This window comes from Macrosteles quadrilineatus, unplaced genomic scaffold (assembly GCF_028750875.1).
Source record: "Macrosteles quadrilineatus isolate MER2022 unplaced genomic scaffold, UCM_ALF_1.0 Scaffold_1__1_contigs__length_201487025, whole genome shotgun sequence".
Lineage (NCBI taxonomy): Eukaryota > Metazoa > Arthropoda > Insecta > Hemiptera > Cicadellidae > Macrosteles > Macrosteles quadrilineatus.
Window position 1 is genome coordinate 6,167,552 of NW_026542594.1, and position 23,419 is coordinate 6,190,970.

A 23,419-nucleotide genomic window follows, 5' to 3' on the forward strand; every position below is an offset into this window, starting at 1 on the left:
TACTGTATATTGAGGTATGACCTTATTAGAATCAGGTATTAATATTTTCCATTTTAGGGTCTTGATTTAAGACAATGATGATGATGATGATGATGATGATGAAATGTAGTTGGGAATATTTTAATTGGGTAACAAGTCCATAACTTTACAACAATTAATTGCAGGGCTTTAATTATAATTCGTTGACGGGATTTCTTGTTTCCATTAAATTAGCGCAACAATAGTTATTCTGAAACGTTATGAATTTGACTTTTAAACAATAACTAGGTGTACAATGCATTTGTCTGCTTGCATTATTGAGTGGAGCTAGCATATTAATCAAATACTTTTCTAACTTCAATGGTACATATGTTCCTCGTAAATGAGATTAAATACTTGCAGTATCCAATGGCAATGATACATTTGGCTCGCATAAATAAAATGTCTACTTGCAGCATCCAAAGTCAATGGTACGCCTGGTTCACTTAAGTGGAATGTCTATTTACAGGTTCTAAAGTCAATGGTACGTCTGTTTCACGTAAAAGAATAGTGTACTTGCAGTATCTATAAACTTAATAGTACATTTGGTTCACGTAAAATGTCTTCTTCCAGTATCCTAAATCAATAGTACCTGCTTCACATGAATAAGCAATCTACTTACAGTATCCAAAGACAATGGTTCATTTGGTTCACATAAAATAAGATCAAGATGTCTGTCTGCAGTATCCAAAGCGTAGGCTTACTTCTGGTTCACTTAAATGCAATGTCTATTTGCAGTATTCAATATCAATGATACATTTGATTCGCATAAATAAAATGCCCATTTCATTTACAGTATCCAAACTCAATGGTACATTTTGTTCACACAAATCTATATGTCTACTTGCAGGATCCAAAGCAATGGTTCATTTGATTCACATAAATGGAGTGCCTAATATATCAAGTCTAAAATCTTTTGTGAACTTTTGGAAACAATATGATTTGGACAGATCCTTTTTGAAAATTATTATCCATGAAACATTAAGAGGTTCATTAGCTATAATGAGAAATCATTTATATGGCAAACATCAAAATTAATCAGTCTTAATAGCTGTTATAATCCTTCAATATTTTGAGTGTATATTTTTGTCTGTGACATTGGCAACCTTATTTTTTTAGGGCAGGTGTGTTTATTTTTATAAATAAATTCTTTTCTCTCCAAAGTTAATGGCACGTGGCACGTCTGGTTCACGTCAATGGAATGTCTACTTGCAGTATCCAAAATCAGTTGTATCTTTGGTTTACATTAATGGTATTCCTAATTGCAGTATCTATTTAAAGCCAGCACTGCGTTACTGAATGGTACGTCTAGTTCACATAAATGGAAAGTATATTTGCAGTATACATTATACAAACTCAATTGTAGGCCTATATTTGGTTCACGTAAGTGGAATAGCTATTTGGATTAAAATCAATGGTGCATTAGCCGTAATCCGGCGACACTAATTATTGGTTATTCATTTTGTAGTAAATCAATGATATTAATCCGATTGTTCTTCCCTTTTTCTCGGTACGGTATTTGTAATGTACTATTTAGATGATTCGTTGACTAACATATGTTGCAACTCTTGTTTACCTTTTTATTATCTCGCAAATAATGCCATGGAAACCAATTAACCCATAAGGCCCATGTTAAATTTCCAAAAGTTAAAATTCACGTAGGGAAAAGCCCTGTGATCCGATTTGTACGATTTCAGATTTATACCTTCCCATGGTTGGTTACTATGACGGTGCTGAATTTCGTGCGGATCACTTCAGCCGTTCAGGAGGAGTATTTGTAAAACAAAAGCAGGAGTGTAGTATAAGAGCTTCGCTCGCTTTGCTTCGCTCCGCTCAAAAAATATCTATAAAAATAAATTTAGGAACGTTTAAATAAAAATCTCTCCGCATACTTCTAATAATAATGCATTATTGAACCACCCCATGGCAAAAATAAATTATGTTAAAGATTATATATTATAGCTGATGGTGCAACATGTGAATTAATTAATAAAATATTTATACGTTAATGAATGAATAAAATTATATAAAATAACAAATGAATAAATGAATGTAATATAATTCATTTAAAAAAAAACTAAATAATTACATAATACTACAAATTCATAGTTTGTAATGGATCCCCAAACGGGCTAGTGTCTGTGGTTGGGGACCGAATCCATTGTCCACACAGTGAAAATAATAATATTTGCATTAGAGACCTAAATATTGTAACACAAAATTAACATTAAAGAAAAGGTATAACACAGAAAATATAGGCTATATGCACGCATAAACTCTGTTTATCTGTTCAGTTTCATGTAAATAAAAAACAAATTATAATTAATATAGATTAATCTATACTATAAATATAAAACATACGTTTTTAATTTCCTGAGACTTGGCCCATACGGTCTACAAAATTTAACCTAAACATTCACTCACACCATACTTAAGACCATGCCATACCGCCGTCCACACCGCAACGTCACGCCGTTACGCAATGTGCGCTTCTGATTTCTTTAACCGATCACTTACCGTTGCTTCAAATGGAGCAAGTCACACCCCCACAGACAGACTCTGCAGACTAACTAACATCATGATCAAAGCCTTAGGCCTTTCCAACCTATTTATATCCGGGGGAACAAGCTGGTCTAGTGGTTAGAGCGCGGGACTTCAGTCCCTGAGATCCCGGGTTCAAATCCCGCCAAATCACCAATGGACTGTATCGAAGTAATAATTCCGTAACCCCCAGGTCTAGTCTAAAATAATGCAAAAAACAATCCTGGGCTCATGCCTAGCGTCTTAAGACAAACCCTCTATTTTAATCTATTGGTAAAGTAGAACCGTTTATTAAAGTTACAGGACTGTTTTTAGAACAATGTTAGAACGATTAGAACAATATTTCCTCTACAGATTTAAGTGTCACAGTTTGGCTTTGTTAACAAGTTTGGGCATAGGAATCATGATAGGTCAGAAATAAATGTACAGTATATATTTATATAAATACATACAATTTCTATAAAACCATCTTCAGAAAAACTTCAAATACAACCATCATCGTGTATTATTTTTAACCAAATGCTACACATATTTGTGAATAAAAAAGCCTTTGTAAAGAAACATTAGGGTTTAATGGTTGGTTCAGAGAAACTAGTTTCCACATAATTTCATAATAAATAACAGTCCGCAGCGTTGCTCCTAACATATGTAAACCAAACCACAAACACGTAACCATACGCCAGGTTTACAGTCGAGTATGAATACTTTGCACCTTCACTGTGTATAATCAGGAGAAAGTCAGGGAGGTCATGATGCTCTTTTGGGTACTTACACTTTGAACCGCAACTATATGCTTCTAGCAACGAAAAAATAATACATTATCTGTTTAAATTATATCCGGTAACATTCTACCATCCGGGACATTCGATATAAGGTAAAATATTTTTAAAATGCTAATTTTTTACAATTCTTCCAAAGAAACCAAAAAAGTTATTTTAGTCATAAAAAAGTTTCTTTACTAAAAACAACATGATCCCTAAGAAAAGCTTGCTAAAACAAAGTAAGTTGGTAAATATACATGTATAACTAATTCAAATAATGTTTAGCTTTTTTTTGATGTCTGTTACTTTCGAGCATGTAATTTATAAATGTTTTTCATGCTTTCAATAGCAACATTAAATCGTATAGTAAGTAGAGAATCGCATTTTCATGAAGCTCTTCTCACAAGAGGTTGAGGTGAGTGCTACTTAAGGGGCTAGATGGGGGCTAAGAAAGAGAGTTAAAATCTTGACTTATAATTATCGTGTAAAATATAGAACCTTTTATATCTTTTCCACTTGAAATGGATAGAAATATATTTAGGTGTTTTATTTTATTTAAAACCTTCCAAAAAATGTTTGAGCTTAGCGATGACTCTTTATGACCCCAAAATAAAATTGTTCTTTGAAAGCTAAATAGATTAATTTATTGGTGTACTTAGAAACAACCCTTTAATTCTCCCTTTAGATTTTATCTTTTCATTGACTGGAGATTAATTCAGATAGCTTATAATCTGAAAATAGACATACTATTATTTTATTTTTTTAAAGATAGGTAGGCTCTGAATTATAGTATGTACAGTGGTTTAAAAAACATCGATTATCGGTAATCCAAATCAGTAAGCCACAGCAAACCAATTGGATTACCGATAATTCGGTATTTTAAACAACACAAGTTTACTACCACAACAACCATGATTTTACTGTTTCCTTCCAACGGTAGAAGATATATGTTCACAGCTAATTTTGGAAATTGACATATTACAGTATTTAGGATGAACGTTAAAACTATGTTTCTTCATTTTTAACGCAATGATATACCTTTTCAAAGTCATTGAAGTGTTCTAAGTGTAGTGAACTTTTAGATTTTCTTGTTTCATTCCCAGCAAACAGGAAGATTATCTGTAAACAATGGGTTGGATTGTGGGTTTTCATGGGTTCAATATTTCCTAACTATTACATGTTTTCAATAGCTTGACATATATTGCACCGTGTGCACACATCGTTTACCTGGAAGCGTTTCCCGCCAGTTTTCCTGTAAACAGAACAGTTTCTCTTAGATAATGGGTTCATCCGTGGTTTTTTCTAGGGTTCAGTATTTCCCTCAAGAAGCTTATTTGTAACTTTGTCACCAATTGTTATCAGATTACAATTTTGATGATCATCACCTAATTTCCAGATTTCGAACCAAGTAGGCTACCTTTAGAGGAATATTTATTTTAGCACTATGTTGTAGGTGTTAAATCGTATAAAAAGGGTTCAGATACAGTAGCCGATTGTCTAGTAGTTAGAGGTTAGGCGAGTGTGATAAAAAGAGTGTTTTAATTAGGTATGGATTAAATATCCTAGAAATATAATATAAATAAATATGTCATTAATTGAAAATGAAAATATTAATGAAGAATGATTTTATAATTATTTTAACCGATACAATCATGGTGTTATGTCTCACTTAGGCCAACCTATGATAAATAAACTTGATTTGCCAATAGACCTGTTACACATACCCAGTACACTTTATAAGGAACACTATCAATGTGCCCGTTCAATCTACAGATTCTTGCAAACAGTTAACACCTTATTATATCCAGAACAACAGTTTGTTTGCATATCATGATGGTTTTTTCAAGGTATGGAGGCAAATCTACCAAAGACCTAAACATAACCGTCATAAATTCAGCATCTGAAAGTTTCAACCCAAACGAAATCTTCGCAATTAATTTTCCCCAGATATCTATTTCTCAAATCTGTATTTAATATCCATTGATTTAACGTAAAATCAACTTTATGTATCCAGGAGATATACCTTTATATAGACCTCAGGTTGAAAGCTACGTTCCACAATGAGAGCTGACGTCGTAATGTGGTTACAGATACATGATTGGGTAGGCCTATAGGCCAGCGATGGCAGCGCAATGGTTGTGAGTCAAAACCAAAATCGACACTTTGGGCAAGCAATTCAGCTTAGTGAACCCCTGTTACGACCACGATGACAAATTCATCCTAGATGGCACCATAATCCATGAACACCCAACGCAGTTGTGATGTTTTACTTGACACAAATTCCATCGAAACGCCGTAAATAAATGGAAGACTTGATTGTAGGATATTGGAGAAAATTATTAAAAAATTGTATGGGGAAATTACTGGTACCCAGGACCGACGTTAAAGTGTGGTTACGGATACACAATCGAGTAGGCCTACGCGCCGATAGGAGATGTGCCATAGGCCAATAGATCCAGATATGTCTGAACTCGACACTTTGGAAACGTGATTTTGAGTAGCGTCCATGAACATCTGTTATGATCACAACAATATCATTCAACAGCCAGATTGGTCTTTTAGCTAGATTTTTGGCTTATACCAACAAATTTCAAATAATGTAAATTTCCCAGCCCTATGCAAAACCGATTCACGGTCCTTTTCCCAGTTATTAAAACTCAAGTACAGCATACTAATTGGAAACAAACAGAATCTCTAGGCTTTCGGCCTGAATGGTAACTAGTCATTTGATTTCATTTATAGTTACAAACTATCGTACTAACGATCAATTAAATCCATTATCTAAGTCAGGAATTATAACAAAACGGGATTTAAATCGTTGTTATTTTCCATTTATTGCTATATTTGTAAACATCTATTAATTCAAACATATCAGGGATAGTTTGAAGAAAGAAAAAAAAAATTCTTTTATATCATAGATGACTTATTCTTGAAAAGGATGATTGTACGAATATTAGGACAGAAAGGGGTATGGATCATAAACATTTAAAAACAAATTATTAACTAACCTGAATCCTATACCAACAACATTAACATATGGTTTAGACAGTTTCATTTAAAGAATGCTAAATAATGTTTACCTTCGGGCCAGTAACATTATTTATTTTGATGGCACATAACGTTTATGTTCCAGTTTTTGTGGATCAGTTCTAGTCAGAAAAACAGTGACAATGAAAGACAAACAGAAAAACAGAGAGACACACGGACAGACGGGGTATGAAACGCAAAAATAACCACAGCAAACCTGCAAACTAAGTGTATTTCCATTTGCTTGAGTGGATATACACTAAAATATCTCCTTAAAAATATCACAAAATAATTCTCTACCTATTTAAATAGCATTAGTTTAACAAGTACTTAGGTTTGCTGCAACAGGGAGGGTTTAAAAGTATTTTGGTTTGTGAAATGTTAATACAGTATGTAGCTTAGTATGAAAAAATGCATTTTCCAAATTTGTACAAAATGTACATATAATATGTAAATATGTAAAATATGTAAATTGTCCAATATGAACATAAACAAGCAAACTACAACAGTTATTTATTCTTCATAAGAATAACATAGGGATTTTAAAAGTAAAATTTTGTTTAATTTTCTCCGTAACCATTAGGCGCATAACAATGCTTCAATTTAATAAATATTTTTTTTAAGCTCTACAAATTTTTTTGAAAGTAATTGTAAAATCTTATGTTTTTAGGGTCGAACATGGGATACTCCATAGAATCCCCCATGGTCCGATCATACTGGTTCGCAAACTCGTTCAAATAAATGTAAGTTTACATGTTTATACCAAATTTAATCAAAATCGGATCAGTTTTGCTCGAGTTATCGTGCTAACATACCAACAGGGTGCAGGACTATTAATTCTTCTTGCATTTATGACAACAGCTAATTTGAACCAAGCATCAACGAAAAGCTGTGAGAACTTTACTGTTTTCTATTGCTTAGGTGCAGTAGTAGAACATTATGGCTATGGGAGATGTGCTATACTATAGTATACCGTAAAATATAGTTAACTATTTTTTCTTAAAACGTGTCCTCCCCCATTGCAAAGGCAAAGCACGAGAATAACTGCAATAGTGAGTCGGTAGCTCAGTCGGTAGCGTTGAGGACTTCGGGCCCAAGGCAGTAGTGTCGTGGGTTCGGATCCTGGTCACTGCCGATAATATTTTATCATTACAGTTCACTTTTGTACTGTACCGGCTCAGTCCTTGCTTTGCTGTAAACGATCCACGCACGGGCGCTTAGTCTATGTGGACGGGCAAATGCAAGGTTAAAAGAGGCCGCCAACGTTTTAAAATAAATAAATAAGTAAATAAATAAGCATTTTATACTTATACGCCAACCCCGTATGAAGGACGGGTACTCTGCTAGTATATTCATATTTTTTTAAAATTACATTTCATAAATGAATTGAAATATTCTGTTGATGTCCATGTTTAGCCACATTCTTCTTCGTTTTGTAATGTTCGGTATTCCACCAGATCCGACAACTATTTTCAGAAAATGTGTCATAAGTTAATATTTATTTCTAGTAGGCCCTATTCCATTAAATTTTGGTTAATTGCATTTAAATTCTTTAAACAAGTCACAACTGTGGCTTTATGGTTAAGAACTGAACTCGAATAAATAAAAAAAGCTCTTATGATAATGGGTCTTTGGACAACGATTGTGCAGCAAGTAAAACAAACAAATTTAAATATAGGAACATCTAACTCTACTACATATATTCCTGTAGATGTAGATTTTACTTTCGCTAAATTAGTAAAAATAGATATTATTTTAACAAACAAATTTTAAAGTTGGCATTGGTTGATTCTAAAACTACATTACAAAGCGGTTTTTCAAAATGAGACAGTAGAAACACTGAAAAAGAATAAACGTCTTATGCTATAGACAGTAATCAATAGATTGAGTGGCTTAATTGCAAAAAAAACACTTAGTATTTAATAGAATTGGGGAATGAATTATGGATGAATGCCAAGAAATCTAAAATCATTCTATAGAATCCTGACATTCCTTTCATGACACAAACAAGGTACATATTTTCATAGTTCTTGACGAGTGTCGTGTATTAACGATATGCATTCATTAAAATACAGTTTTTTTTTTATTAGTGTTGAAAATTAAAATTCAATTTCTAACTTGTTTAAACACACTTGTTTGAATTTGCATTTTCTCTTACGATCCTCAGGGGTTAGCGGAATTGATATGGTAATTTCCAATGCAAACCAAATTGAAATTATACAAACAATTTCTCCACTGACAATACACGACTAATATATTCCACTTCAAGTTCTTTGTCAATGAATTACAATCTGAATTAAAATGTTTGGTTTAGTAAAAATAGTTTATACGAATTTTTATATTTTCATTCCCGTAAATTTATATTTGTATTTTTATAGCCCTAACAACATAGAACTAACATTGCTACATCATAAAATGTAACCAAACTGCCTTTAAAGGTATACACTTATAGGACAATCTAAAACAAGCAAAAATAATTTCCGTGTCCTAAAATCAAGTATTTTCATTACTCAAATCACAAAAACTAAATCGGGGGCAAGGTACATAAAAAAATACTGCTCTATGTAATATGTTACAACAATTATTGTTTGACCACATAGCACAAATGCTGAACTCCAATTTAGCTTACCATCGTGGTTAACTCGTTGTCAGGATTTGAAACCGAAACCGCATTTTGTCAAGTAAGTGCATAGTTAATGTCATAACTGTCAGTGATGATTAGATGATTGTTCGTGATGTAAATACACTTTATTAATGTCCATGTCAAAAGTAAAAATACTCTACGGATGAATTATTTATTATTTGTCAAAAATTAGAACACGATTTATCACTTTTCATTGTACAATAGATGACATTTGTGGTAAAAATCAAAAGGCTAATTTAGGAAAACATCAAATAAAACATTTATAAACACACATCTAAAATATTTTGTATTGTAAATTTAAATTTTGAATTTAAATTTTGTTTTTGGAAATTAACGGTGAAAGTAATGTTAAACACTCTAGAAAAATATAACCCACGATAAATTGTGCATCTTCAATTGATATTTCATTACTTCTTTTTTTGTAATTGAATTGAATATTTTTATCCTTTCGAGTAAAAATTGTTTTCAATTATGACAGTCGGTTGATAACCAAAACGCCTATAAGTATTACAGAGAACGCACTCATTAATATGGTATACGAGAAACCAATTAAAAATTGTGATTTTAACGAAATAAAATATGAATGATTTTCAGTTTTAGACAAAACTTAGTTACAGTTAAATGACCACAACAAAATCTTGAAGATCGCCTACAAGCGCTACCACTCGCATAGCTGGAGGCTAGTTGAGCATAGGGGGGTTAAGGGCATCAACGTCTCATTATACTAACTAAAAATGGAAGTAAATACATTGCATGGAAAAAAATATGAGTAAAATGAAAGTGTTTATGTTTCGGGTTGATATAACCATTTAAACATTTGTTGTATGATTAGTAAGTCAATGGCATACTCATTTTAACTAAAGAGAGTAAATATCGGTAAGCATACTAAACATAATATTGATCTTAACCAAACAATTTGATTTGTAAGATGTGTAATGTATGGTGTATATTTGTGGCCAAGTGTTGGCATTCGTCTACCAGGATGTTGCTTAAGCACATGCTAAAAAGGATGAGACGCATAACTAGCCCAGGGATTCATGTATGTTAATGTATTACTCTGAATGAACAAGTGAACAGTTGCTTGCCGCTGCTCATTTACATTTCTTGAAGCCTGGGTTAACTAAAACTTACTATGTGAAAGATTTCATGTGTTAAAATATTACAAACTAAAAAAGAAACATTAATGTATCAACATAAGCATCAACATAAGATATTAGTTTATGAATCCGTAAAACTTTTACTCTTTTTTTCCATGTCAATATTTAAATACAATATTTATTTGATACTGCTATTTCCCTATTTTACAACTAAATAAAGCAGAAAATTAAATTCAGGAAAATATAGAAAACTATAACAATTTCAACAAGTTAATGCAATGGAGTCTTGGAGCACATCATGAAAAAATAGTTGTTGTCAATATATAAATTTTAATGTTAGAAAATTACAAAACTACGGAATCAATGTGTTAATTTAAATAATAATAAAAAAAACCTCAATTAACTTATATACATTGATGACAACAATACTCACCAACTGTTAGGAATGGGCATCACCTGTAATACAACAGACCAGTTTCAGTATGGTGTTGTAACAGCTTGGCTCCACTAATCCTCCAGGGAAATCTTCTTAGAGTTTGATTCTCAATAGGTTTTTGACCGGTTCCCTAAACTGTAACGCCTAACTCTTTTAGTTACGCTTTTGATTCCTCCCCCCCAACTCTTTGTCTCAACATATTCTCCCTCCCTTTCGTCACATGTTCACCAGAATTATTATAACATAATATATATTACAACTACCAACTAAAAATCGCACCACATAAGTTACTTTACTATGATTACAAATTTAAATTTAACTAGTACTATTTTTAAGCTTAGTAAAAAATAGCTATCTTCATAAAAGAAATTGGTTAACGCCAATAAACCTCACTTAACAAAATCAAATATACATAACCAAAAATTTTAAATTTTAACTGTTACACTAATTTTATCAAAAACATTGTAATTGTTATGTATAAGAAGCGATTCCAATCCATTATTTGAATTCAGCCAATTATTTTTTGCAATTTCAGAGAAGTGCCAAATGATGTATGCCATATCTAAATAGAACAAGAAAACGAAGGGCAGTTCACTGCAAAGGGAAAGCTAGCTGGAAACGTAGGTTTGTAGCAAATGGTTTGACATTTACTATGTCTTATGCCAACATCCAAGTCACATATTTCCGAGCTCCACACTTGCCAACACAGGAACTCACGGCCTCGCCAACTGTCTATCAAGTCTTCGCATTGTTCTTTGTTCTGTTTGGGGTTTTTACAACCTTGATATTGTGTTAGGAGTGACATAGGCCTACGTATGAATCCCTCATAATTAAAAAAAATGTATAGTCTTAAGACTTTTCATGAATGTCCATGACACTGTGTGTGTGTACTGGTCTGCTTATCATCCCAAAATAAAAATTTATGTGTGCATAATTTGAATGAAGTTTCAAAGCAATTTGATAAATTCTTAGTACGATTTATTTTTAAACAAAAGATTCTTAAAAATATTCAAATAGTTAAGTATATGAAATCGTTTAAACGAATAACATTAATGTTTTAACACAAAAAAACCACACACAGACAGAGAAGGCAGGACATATTGAATAACTACTCAAAATATATCGATACGTAAACTATGAAGCTTTAAAGGCAGTTGACAGAATACATGTAGTGAAAAATACTAATCCATTGGTAGTATTATCAGTAAACTAACCATACATCCTAAAACATTAAGATTTGACAGTGAAAAAATGGAAATTAATTAGTACACATTAAGTAAGTTTCTAGTTTTAGCTTAAAAAAAAAAAAAAAAAAAAAAAAAAAAAAAAAAAAAACTAGTGTTAGACATAAATATACATAAGAATATCGAACCTATAGTGTTTAGGAAATTTATAAGTAATTGATAATGTTAGGGGTGATAAATTCACATATATCACATATATTAAGTGCTTCCAGCCTTTAATCGTACAACAATGATTCAATGTTCAACACCTATTGTTTACATTTTAGGCTCTAGACGATGGCTGTAGGGAAATTGGTATTCCCATGTCTGAAAGGAAAAGATTTAGAAAAAAAAAAAAAAAATTAAAAACCATAACACTTTTTGCCCATTACACAAACACACATGTGCAGTTCAGCTCAAGGTCTAGAAATCATATTTACATTTGTTCTCTGTTTACATATTACCGGGACCCACATTGACTTTGTGAATAATCTACACACCGCCAATTCTGCCACCTACAGGCGCCGATTCTGGCACCTTTTTCATTATTTTTTTATTTAAATGTATGTATAGAAATTTGAACGAATAGTGTTTTTGGACTCTCGGGACACCAAAATGAAATATTATCGGTCATAGGTCTAAGTTTTTTCGAGCCTCCTACGGTAAAAAATAACTAACCGGTAATAACCCTATAGAGAAATTTAAAATAATGAGGTCATTTATAGTTAATTGAGCTAAAATTATAAGACGAAAATGTGTAATATGTTGTATTGTGAGACATCTTGGAATGTCTCAGTGTATTGTAAGGAGCAAGGAACCGCCAATTTCTCATTTCATTCCTTAAATCAATACAAATCTGTGAGGTACCAAATTTTAAGGGGGGTAAAAACGTATTGCTAGCCAACAAACACCATAACTTACCCGATTTTTATTCACAACATCCTACTCATAGGCCTATGTGTTGGCCATAGCTTGGGCTATGGGCCAAAGAACGTAGGCCTACTTTTAATAACATTGAAGTACACAAACACACCCACAATTACATATTTATTCATAATAGCACTCCGTTTCACCAAACAAAGTTAAACCGACCGATTTTACAAGTATTTATCACCGACAACGACGACATAACCTAAAACTGGTGTTTGTTGATTGACGGTATTTACTCAGGGGAGGTATAGAAGAGGCTACGATGACAGCTGTGGGCTTCTTATTAGCTGAGGGAACTCCATTACCGTAACAAAACTGATGTAGCCAGCGGCCTCGGTGGTCTAGTGGTTAGCGTGCCGGGCTGATATGCTGAAGGTCCCGGGTTCGAATCCCGCTGGTAGGATTAACTTTTTTTGTCCAAGATTTTTTTATTATCAGCAAGTTTGGTTGGTTTGGCTCGGTTATGACAGTTTAATTTTATTATTAAGTCATTATAAAATTTTAATTGAGCAATTTCTAGTTTTATTTAATAAACAGAATTATTTTTTCTATTACTAAACTTTTGTTACCTATATTATTTCGTTATCAGCAAGTTTGGTTAGTTCGGTTAGGTTATGATAGTTTAATTTTATAATTAAAAAATAATAAAGTTGAATTTGAGGCATTTATAATTTTATTTTATGAACAGAACTATTTTTTCGATTAGTAAACCTTCATTGCCAAAGTGCTATCTACTACAGCGCTGTTCACGGAGGAATTTTGAACTAAATCCTCATTCGTACCTCCCCTAAGTCAGACCCGTTGATTGACGATGACAGACGATAACTAGACCGAATCCCCGATCAGCTGTTGGCTAGTTTCCAAAATCGCCACCGCAGCGCTTGAGCCGTGGCCGAGGAAATCGGGATTTGAGCCGGACAAGAATTTTTCGCTATTTGACCGCCGACTAGCTCACACACGACTTACGAATACGACCCTACGATTCGATTACGAAGGTTAGCTAACACACCAGTTAGGCTCCTTTTTATGTTTTACGTTATTCTTGTTTTATGTTTATTATACGCATACTTAACTTATTTTACATTTTCGTTTTCTTAAATTGCCGGTTCGAATTATCTAAATTTAATATCGTAACTTGAGTCTTGACCCGCCAGTTCCTGCCTGCCAGTGACTAGCGGTGGCGATCGTTTATTTTATTTTAATTAACTAGTTTCAAAATTACGATTTCTCCATTCACTTAACGAGTAATTGTTACTTCTATTATTTTAATCGATTCGACGTTTTAATACCCCGAGACTTGTCGTCTAAGTTCTAAACCCCGTCTTTTGCGGGTGGAAGAATCAAGTCTTGGGAGCAGGCTGATTTGAACAATCAGCTACGTAAATTAATACCTACTAAATTTATTTTAAATCATTTCACGTTAAATTATCCGTCCAGTTATATTAATTAGGCCCCGACGACTCTGTAGGAATCGTTTTTCCTTTTATTCGATATTATATTATTTACCAACGTCCTTAGCCAGATAGTTTACAGTTTAATACCAGTATTTATATCACATTGGCTTAAGATTGGATACTCGTCGGCCCTACAGAGTCATTCTAAAAGTCAGTCAAAATTCCCCAAAACACTTTTACGTAGGCTGGGATGATATAGCTCCAACTGGGCGTCTGCAGGATTTCCTGAGCGCTTCTAGAGCTCTGAGCCTTCGATTAAATTTTAAATAAATTGATCAGTCAAAGCCGTGACAACTTCGTATCAACCCCTGGATTTTTCTCGGCTCCTTCTGAGCACTCCGGGGAATAAATTTGAGTGTGGCCGGTTCTAGGGGTAGGCCTAGCCTGACTTGGTGAATTCTAGTTTATTCCCCCCCCCTAGAATTTTGCGTCACAAATCAATTTTAATGAGAAAAATAACATTGTCGAGAGTATTTAATTTTCTTAGGTCAAGGATTAATTCCTGAAAATTAATTTGTTATTAATAACTAATTTTATAGACCAAAAACGTTTGAATAAGGAATAAGCAAAACATTAGAAAACTTTTAGTGTTACTGTAAATTCAATTGTGAATTAACTCAGCTTTGTCCAAAATACTACTAGCTTTGGTAGAGTGCAGATAAGAGAATCTTTATGTTTATGATCGTTCAAAAATCCGTTAAAATTACCCTGGAGAGGCTTTGCACTTGCGTTTGAATCTAATGGGTATAAAGCTAGTCGGTTCGCTTTGATACTTCTCGTGTACAACCATTAGCGTTACATTTGGCATAAGAAACTTTTTTTTTAATTTTCTTTTCACATCACATCAATAGAAATTATTAAATAAAAAATTACTCAAAACTAATACATTCGATTCGATACTCCATCACTTATAATACGAACATACTTATCAACTAGAAGTATAAGAATATACTGTCCAATTCATCCAACCTATATCCCAGTCCAATCTACACCTCACATATTATGATGATATATGTAGTATCATGGTGTTGATATTCCTTTCGATACTTTTAACTTGTTAATAGTTTTACAACAACGATAAAGATATGGTAGTGTACTAATCAAAATTATATTAATCCATACTAATACGTACAGATCGTGTTGAAGCAATGTCTTAGATGGAAAGCACTCATTACAAATCTCTGTAGAGAAATTTTCGTTTGGTATTTTTTAAGGGGAAATTTTACCAAAAATAACAAATATTAATTTACTATACTGAGCTAATGCTATGGTTCAGTTGGTTTGGTACTCACCTAAGACACTTTGGGTAACTAGGATCCGCTCTATCTTGTGGCATTCACTTTTTTGTACTGATATCAACTTAAAACTGTAAAGTAATTATATCGAAAACGCAAACCGATTCTGAATACCAACGCAAACGAGCAAATAATTGTATTAAATTAGTATCTAGCTTTATTGCAAAGGTCAACCTATATCGGGTTATAATTGCATCAGGTTTTACTATTAATTTAATTTTATAGTTGGGAATCATATCATATCATAGACAGTTAAGAAATATTGGTTTTGATGATTTTGTATTGTTTAATCCATCTAGAATTTGATTAAATATGATATCAAGAAATGTATAAGGTAATGTTAATTGTAATTATTTTAGACATTACAATTATTATTTAACATATTCTCCCTTAGCGAAAGAATAAAGGTTGTCTAGGAAACATGATGCGTTACTCTACTTGAATGTAATTGCTCTTGTGTAATATAAGCTCACAAGACGATATCTCGCTACAACAATACTCTATTACACTGCAGGTTATTAGTTCAACCATGAGAAATTGACAACTTGAACGTTTATAATTAGTATTTAAATGGATAATTGAATAAAACAGCTGTCTTTGTATGTGTTTCAGGTCGTTTTTACAATCATTATTATTATTATTATTACTATTATTAGACTAAGTTATGTTTCCTTAATCGTGTTTGTACTCCTTCAAAATTTATCAAATGTTTCTGGACGTAGGTAGCCTAAAATATTGAAATTTGACAACATTATAGGAAATTTCAGGATAACATATTGTTTGGACTTAGATTAACCATCCATCATACTTGCTTACCATTGGTTTCCTTGTTAACCACTGATATACCAAGCAACTAATAATATTCAAACTAAAAATAAATATAGTAACTCAAATTATTCTCTCCATTACACTTTGAATTTTGAGCTATGTTAGACATTTTGAACCACCCCTACTCTACCGAGAAAATATCAATTTAATTTACTGAAGACAACTTTACAACGAGCTAGTTAGGCTATCAGTTATTTGATACCGTAGTACTAACAATTAATTAATTTCATGTTAGTTGAGTACACCTAAGATTCTCAGACTCCTAATAGGTGATTTTAGTCTTCATATTTTGCATATAAAATGTTTATTGATAAAGGTATAAATGTGTGATATAACATCTTTTTTAGATGTTGGAGACACTTATTTTTTGTTCGTTAAACTTTGTATCATTGGGATTTTTATTCCATTCTTTTGTCTATTTCAGCTACAGAAAATAACTTTTGGCCTCTTTGACAGTTTGGCCTAAGGCCAGAGGGATGGTTCTCAGACAGGTTTACGTCTACTGCATAGCTTCATTGGCTGCTCCTGTGATATATATATATATTTTTTAAGAGGTCATAGATTGATACAATACTCAAAGTTAACGTGCATATTTCAGATTATACCTTTGTCCTTATATGAAATAACTATTCACCAAACCCGGGATTTGCAACGGGAAGGAACATGAAAGAGAATAGTACTTATTTTCTATATATAGATCTTCTGTGTCAAATTATTAACATATACATGTAAATAATGTGGATAAAGCACCAACAAAATCATTTTAAAACACCTGGTTTACACCAATGGAAAATTCTGCTAAATTGGTAAACTAGTTCTCACTTGATTGACCATGTGATGTATTTCAAATTTTAAAATTTAATATTAGTTTCTTCCATCTCAGTCATTGACTTAATAATTTATAAACGCAAAGAGTAAGAACACGCTATTCCTTTTTAGATATTGTTTTTGAGAAAAACAAATATATAAACACAATGCATCCTTGTAAACATAAAAAAGACAGTTATTAAGTTAATAAATTAGGCTACTTAAAAAATAAAAATACCTCATCTACACAGCATCACATTATTTTATGGGACTGAAAACAAACTTAATTGTAAACAATCTTACCTTGACAGTTCCCGTTATGCATCACAACTTCTTGTTGTGGTTTAGTTGAAAACAGCTGTCATAATGAATAAAAAAACAATAACATTGCGGCATGCTCTTGTTAAGCCTTGCAACTTTTAATAATATTAAACATCATAGAATAGTTATTTGTGTAACTAATGGGCGAAGTGGCACTTTGCTGCACAAGAGAGAATTTTTTACGCACGAGCCGTAAGTGTGGAAAGTTTCTAGAGTGCAGCAATGGCAGTTTTCACTCGCGTTACAAATTTTAGTTTGCATTTATTATAATCATATAAATAGTTAGTCTTTCAAACACTGTACAGCAGGTAGATAGGGTTAGGTTAAATCCAGACATTGAACGAAATGGGAAACGCTGCACCAGCTGATAGTAATATCTAATATGGTTTGTAAATGAAAAAAAGAATTCACAGATGTTAAGTAAATTTTTATATTTGTTCATTCAAATAATATTTTTGAATTTTTTGAGCAATTATTAAAAACTGCATGACAAATGTACATGTAACTCATTGGGCTGTACAACATAATCCACTATCTTATAAAAAAAGCGTTGAAATTTGAAATTTGATGGACTTAGAACAAATATAATTTAGATGAATACAAATTCACAAGCAGGCAGAGCATCATGTGCTGCATTACATTTTCTCTTGCGTAAAATGAAGAGGATCATGCTCAAGATAGTAAATAAGCCCTCGGATACTTGATACTTAGAAGCTATTTGTATGCAAATGTTTGTAAACTGAAGCAAATATTTCCTTAACAATATCTTAGATTGAAGTAACTCAGTTTCACTTAACTTTAATAGCTGGCATTTCAAATACATTATTTTTATAAAGCTTATTTTTTTACGAAATGTTACGAGACCATTTAAACAATTGTCCATATATTTTACACGTTTGTTTCTAGAAAAATAATATATATATTTTTAATTATATTCTATATTTACTAGCTTTTGCTGTGATTTGTAAACGCTCTTGGGAAGGGGTAACCAACCAAAAGATGTCTTTAATGCATTAAAAGGTATGTTTCTTCTATTTTTTATGTGACGTAATATTACAGGATAACTTTTATTATTCACATTAGAATACAGTTAACAGATTTTGATTTCAAGCCTAATAATTTTTACGATACCAAAATTTAAGTCAATGTTACTTGAAAAAATTAAAATCTTCCATTAATAATCAATAAACATTGTTAAATAAAAAAAATACATGCGCAGTAATGGAATACAGTAATAAAAGCTAGTAAAAAAATATTATACCGAACGTAACGAAAAGAATACGTTATCTTTAACGTTAAACTTCCTCTATATTATTTAAATGATTTTGAGTAAAATTAGAAATATTCTGTAAAATAGCAATTTTTAAAACTATAAATTAGATTTTCCAAGTCGATTGCATCTAGAATATTTTTTAAGTGATTGTTTTACAGTAATCGTCTTACAGTATAACTTAGTTGTTAGTGTATTTATCACTAAAAGCTACCATTGCACCGTACGAATAAATGGAACTGAATGTTAATGATAGTATGATGGAACAACTAAATCTAAAACAACACATTAGTGTACATTAGTTTACATAATTCTTGCTTGTAGCTACAGCCCCTAATCAAACTATAAAGGGTTTTTTTCTCCACAGATGAGCAGATAAACTGTGGTTTGTTACTTACTGTGGTTTATTACTTGTTATATTTGTTACTTACATGTATAGTTTAGAAATAAATCAAGCGTACGCCTTGTTTAGTAGTATGTAGTAATATGTAAGTAGTATGTACTAGTACGTATGCAGTAGTATATATTAGCATGGCCTTCAGTTACTACGTATAATCGATCCATTTAGCCAACAAGCTAGAAATAATTGTATCATAAAGGCAATATATGGTAAAGAGGCTGTGTATTGGAGCTGAACTTCAGAATCTTACAATGAAAAGAATATGGTGTAGCGTTGAACAGATCTTCTACAAACCTACTAAAAGAGCTAGAAAACAGCGACACGATTTATTTGTTGGATCTACGTAGACGTAAAATATTAAACAAATATTACTATGTTGGTTGCTGAGTGGAAATAGAGCTCGTCTGTCATACAGGTGAGATGCAAATTAACAAAATTGATTTATTATCATGTGCAATAATCACTTCCGATGTGTATATTGCTAGGAACATGTTGATTTAAACGTCAAAGCCCGATAACTGTTGTGTAATGAATTTGTATTCAATCAAAAAAAGTATTGAAGTATTATAAAAGCATACAGACTACGTAAAGTAAATGAGAAAATGAGATCTTGAAGTGTTGGTGAATTGAAGTGCCTACATTTTCAAATTTTTGTTTTTGTTGTAACTTCACTATTTTTACAATATTATATAATGTTATTTTTTCTATTGCCAATGGAATATTGTCTTGGATAGCCTTGACTCATATCTATTGTATGATTACTTAAAATGATGTTAACTGTTACAATGCAAAATAGTAAGAGTCTTTTTCAGCGAACAATTTGATTGCACAATTTATCATTAGAGTAGTTATTGAACAAAAGATCGGCCCTGGCACGAACAATGATACGATGGTTCTCCTCCTCCTGTAACGATAGGAGTTTAGTCGTTACAGTTTAGGTAAACAGTTCAACAAGTTATCGTGAAGTGAACTCTAAGAAGATTTCCCCGGAGGCTTAGTGGGGCCAAGTTGTTACAACAGGATACTGAAACTGTTTTATTGTATTATAGGTGATGCCTAATCTCAACAGTTTGCGTATGTTGATTTCACATTTTAGAATTACAGTATTCATATTGAGTAAAATACGTTACAGTATGTATGGCAACATTTCTGTGTGAATTACAGACAAGCACATTGCCAACAAACATTGCCGTTATAAGACACCTATAGGCTTACATCCGAGCCTGTTTTATAAGCTTTCGGTCGTGAGACCATTACAGTACATATTCAAATGCATAAATCCTCCTCATTTTTACTTGCTAATCCATATACATAGTAATCATTACAGAAGTTACCATACGTTAACGTTGCTAATGTTATTAATTTGATTAAAATATTTGTATCAACAGGTTTTTACACTCTTCTTAATACTTCATCTTAGCATCAGTACAGTTGTATGAATGAACAATAATATTAATAATGAACAATAATGAATTAACAATAAACTAATAAACTACTAAACGAAAACTATCTGATTTAATTAACATACTATATATATAAGTTACATTTATAAAGAAATTAAATGTATCATACTTTTTTGAGATAGTGTACTAATACACACATAGGATGATAAAATCCACACAAAGAGTTGTTACTTGTGAAACAAAATAAAACTATTTACTTACGGCACTCAAAGTGCGATTGGCATTTTATAAATATACTATTGTAAAATGGGCACCATATATCGATTACTATAAATGAAATCCGTATTTCCAATAAACTCTGTAAATAACCCAATACAATTTAAAAATCTAATTTGAATACATGGATACTCTTCTTTTTCAGTAAAACTGGCATGGACAGTCAAAGCTATGATTATGTCGTGTGATTTCAAGTATTCAGGTAGACTACGTACTTCTAGTGAACGCCAGGGAGGGTATATCTACATTAAAACTAATGGAGAGTTAATAGTATATTTCGTACCTAGGGCCGAAAATGAGGTTTTGCCGGCTCGAGATAGTTTTTAAGTTCGAGACGAAGTCGAGAACTTAAATCGATCGAGAGCTGCAAAACCATTTCGGTCCGTGGTACGAACGCTATTTTTCACCACACTATACCCTATTACCACTATTCACCACTATAATAATGCACTGATAGTCAAAACAACTACAACTTTAAGGTTATGTGAAGAAATAATTTGAAGAATCGTCAAAAATAAAAATAAATAGTTGCTAGGCAACGGTGACAATAACACAATTCTATTGCAATGCTATGGATTTTGATTGTGTATTTAAAATGCATTCATGTTTTAAGTAAGTAAGCGGACAGCTGATTTTGCGGCCCTGGCCTGTAAAAACCTGCTCGGTCCCCAAATTATAATGACAGCTGGCATGGCCAGCAAAACGTAACTTTCAGCCACAAATTAACGTATGTAATACAGTAAAAAACATCATAGTGTGGTGAAAAAGCCACAAATATTGAACTACATTTCAACTTCCTCTGCCTAACCGGCCAATCCATTTTTATATCACCCTAAATGGGGCCCGCAATATCTGCTGCTCCTCAACCATGATAAGTTTTTTCATCACTCTGTATTCGAAAATAGCCCTTTTCCATACATCTGAGATCTTCGAAAATCTTCAATTTCCAAATACAAAAAACAAATACTAATCAGTTGACTTTTCCTGACATAAACAATTACTTTCTCTAAACAAACAATACTTTGTCTGACATCAATGAAGTTACAACCAATGTTCCCGGTTAGCTCAAAATCAGCTGAATTTTAAAAACTAAAATTCATTTTATTTTGAATAAAAATTTTACACTTAACACAGCCGTATTTTGTTTAGATTAGAAAAATTAATAGACTACGAAATATCGGATAATTTTTGTGATGAAGTAGTTTTCTTCATCGTGATAAAAAGTATCGTTCAATAGTCGTCACGAAAGTCCCATTTTGGGGCTCGATAGTGTTTCTCATGCTTGTCTTTTACTCGTATGTAAACACTATCCCGCCCCGAAATGGGTCACTTTCGTGACTAGTAGTGAAATATAGTATAACATATTTGTATTTTGTATATAACTAAGTTGTAAAATAAAAATTAATTCATCCAAACTGAATTCTAAAACTATTTAAATTTTGAGTTCTGCGTATATAAAAAAATAATCGTAATAAATCATCAATAACATTTTTCTTAAAGGTCATATCAGCATTTTATTAGATCTATTCTTTATTTCGTCTAGTGTACATATTTAAATTAAATGATAGTGTTGGTTTTCAAATATACCAACTCAAAAGTTAGAGTTATGTGCTGTCCAATAACTAAGACAGTACTAATTTAGTAATTCGTATAAATTTTTTTTATTTTATTTGTAGTTATACCAATTGCCATACCTTGTTTCCACATAAAAGAATAATATTCTTTATTTGTTTTGTAAAATATCTTACAATGCGTAATGCATTATCACGTCAAATAACTTAAAATGTTCCATTGTTCAATAAGTCATAACAGCACCGTGTAGTATGGTGGGAGGAGAGGTTCTAATATTCTAGTGTACCGTACCGTTAGTTTTAACGTCTCCTGCTTACATCCTTCCGGCTACCTATGCCTGAGGCTATTGTTCCTAAAACTCAATGTTTATAGCTGAACTGTTATGAGCAAAATCAAGTGGTTGTTTATTATTTCTACGAATATGGACTTACTTTTCATCTAATAGATTTAAACAATTTCTAGATCTAAAAATCCTGGTCTGTAAGTAGGCCCTCTGACAAAATACGTAAATTTCAATATTTATGCGTTTTTTTCACCAAACCGAATTCACTTATTGGTTTTTAAAGTTGTTTAAGAACAATAATAATTGTTTTTTGAAACTTTATATGCCAATATCGTTGTGAAAATATCTTTCTAACTGAAAGTTATGAGTATAAAATATGCAGCAAGCTAATACACGACCAGTCTCACACTTAACTGGCGCTCAGTTTCTTTGGAATATTTATCCCTTGAGCGTCTTTTAGTGGAACTCTAAGTAAACCTGTTTATTTTAGATACAGAGGATAATAAATATTTTCCGTTTTAAGAAGCTGTAAGTCAAGCGTACATTATTTTTTAGGTATACCATTAATTGCTTTCAAACGATTACTTACTACACTTGTTACCAATAAATTCGTTGTAGGTTATATTTATATCTGTGACTTACTTTGTCAAATTTAGAAACTAAAACGAATGAAAACAGGTAATAAAAACAAACAGTATTTCTTCCATTTAATTCCATGAAAGAAGCTACTTCATTAAGGGTTAAAAAAGGCAGATTGTTCTGTTACGCCTTTTATTGCACAGTATTTTACATTTGATTTATTGTATTGTTATACAATTACACTAGCATGACTC